The sequence below is a fragment of the Theobroma cacao genome, unplaced genomic scaffold (assembly GCF_053813885.1).
Source record: "Theobroma cacao isolate CCN51 unplaced genomic scaffold, ASM5381388v1 tig011, whole genome shotgun sequence".
Lineage (NCBI taxonomy): Eukaryota > Viridiplantae > Streptophyta > Magnoliopsida > Malvales > Malvaceae > Theobroma > Theobroma cacao.
The window spans coordinates 3,364,415-3,367,167 of record NW_028291722.1 but is presented as its reverse complement, the minus strand read 5'-3'; positions in this window follow the sequence as shown (position 1 = coordinate 3,367,167).

Sequence of the window (2,753 nt, the reverse complement as noted above, 5' to 3'; positions counted from 1 at the left end):
ATGTAAAAAAAATTCAAAATAAATTCAATAATGGGATTATAAAGGCATTTAAACTGAGTAATAAGGCTTTTCTAGGCATGAGTGACTATAAATGAACTTTTCTTGACAATGGATGGCTTTTGCTCCATGTTTCTAGAGGTAAACATTCAATTACAATATGTTTTAATCAAAAAATGTAAAAAAAATTCAAAATAAATTCAATAATGGGATTATAAAGGCATTTAAACCGAGTAATAAGGCTTTTCTAGGCATGAGTGACTATAAACGAACTTTTCTTGACAATGGATGGCTTTCGCTCCACGTTTCCCGAGGCAAACAATCAATTACAATATGTTTTAATCAAAAAATGTAAAAACAATTCAAAATAAATTCAATAATGGGATTATAAAGGCATTTAAACCGAGTAATAAGGCTTTTCTAGGCATGAGTGACTATAAATGATCTTTTCTTGACAATGGATGGCTTTCGCTCCACGTTTCCCGAGGCAAACAATCAATTACAATCTGTTTTAATCAAAAAATGTAAAAAAAATTCAAAATAAATTCAATAATGGGATTATAAAGGCATTTAAACTGAGTAATAAGGCTTTTCTAGGCTTGAGTTTCTATAAATGAACTTTTCTTGACAATGGATGGCTTTTGCTCCATGTTTCTAGAGGTAAACATTCAATTACAATATGTTTTAATCAAAAAATGTAAAAAAAATTCAAAATAAATTCAATAATGGGATTATAAAGGCATTTAAACCGAGTAATAAGGCTTTTCTAGGCATGAGTGACTATAAACGAACTTTTCTTGACAATGGATGGCTTTCGCTCCACGTTTCCCGAGGCAAACAATCAATTACAATCTGTTTTAATCAAAAAATGTAAAAACAATTCAAAATAAATTCAATAATGGGATTATAAAGGCATTTAAACCGAGTAATAAGGCTTTTCTAGGCATGAGTGACTATAAACGAACTTTTCTTGACAATGGATGGCTTTCGCTCCACGTTTCTAGAGGCAAACAATCAATTACAATCTGTTTTAATCAACAAATGTACCAACAATTCAAAATAAATTCAATAATGGGATTATAAAGGCATTTAAACTGAGTAATAAGGCTTTTCTAGGCTTGAGTTTCTATAAATGAACTTTTCTTGACAATGGATGGCTTTTGCTCCATGTTTCTAGAGGTAAACATTCAATTACAATATGTTTTAATCAAAAAATGTAAAAAAAATTCAAAATAAATTCAATAATGGGATTATAAAGGCATTTAAACCGAGTAATAAGGCTTTTCTAGGCATGAGTGACTATAAACGAACTTTTCTTGACAATGGATGGCTTTCGCTCCACGTTTCCCGAGGCAAACAATCAATTACAATCTGTTTTAATCAAAAAATGTAAAAACAATTCAAAATAAATTCAATAATGGGATTATAAAGGCATTTAAACCGAGTAATAAGGCTTTTCTAGGCATGAGTGACTATAAACGAACTTTTCTTGACAATGGATGGCTTTCGCTCCACGTTTCCCGAGGCAAACAATCAATTACAATCTGTTTTAATCAAAAAATGTAAAAACAATTCAAAATAAATTCAATAATGGGATTATAAAGGCATTTAAACCGAGTAATAAGGCTTTTCTAGGCATGAGTGACTATAAATGAACTTTTCTTGACAATGGATGGCTTTCGCTCCACGTTTCCCGAGGCAAACAATCAATTACAATCTGTTTTAATCAAAAAATGTAAAAAAAATTCAAAATAAATTCAATAATGGGATTATAAAGGCATTTAAACTGAGTAATAAGGCTTTTCTAGGCATGAGTGACTATAAATGAACTTTTCTTGACAATGGATGGCTTTTGCTCCATGTTTCTAGAGGTAAACATTCAATTACAATATGTTTTAATCAAAAAATGTAAAAAAAATTCAAAATAAATTCAATAATGGGATTATAAATGCATTTAAACCGAGTAATAAGGCTTTTCTAGGCATGAGTGACTATAACTGAACTTTTCTTGACAATGGATGGCTTTCGCTCCACGTTTCCCGAGGCAAACAATCAATTACAATCTGTTTTAATCAAAAAATGTAAAAACAATTCAAAATAAATTCAATAATGGGATTATAAAGGCATTTAAACCGAGTAATAAGGCTTTTCTAGGCATGAGTGACTATAAATGAACTTTTCTTGACAATGGATGGCTTTCGCTCCACGTTTCCCGAGGCAAACAATCAATTACAATCTGTTTTAATCAAAAAATGTAAAAACAATTCAAAGTAAATTCAATAATGAGATTATAAAGGCATTTAAACCGAGTAATAAGGCTTTTCTAGGCTTGAGTGACTATATATGAACTTTTCTTGACAATGGATGGCTTTTGCTCCATGTTTCTAGAGGTCAACATTCAATTACAATATGTTTTAATCAAAAAATGTAAAAACAATTCAAAATAAATTCAATAATGGGATTATAAAGGCATTTAAACCGAGTAATAAGGCTTTTCTAGGCATGAGTGACTATAAATGAACTTTTCTTGACAATGGATGGGTTTCGCTCCACGTTTCCTGAAGCAAACAATCAATTACAATCTGTTTTAATCAAAAAATGTAAAAAAAATTCAAAATAAATTCAATAATGAGATTATAAAGGCATTTAAACCGAGTAATAAGGCTTTTCTAGGCTTGAGTGACTATAAATGAACTTTTCTTGACAATGGATGGCTTTTGCTCCATGTTTCTAGAGGTAAACATTCAATTACAATA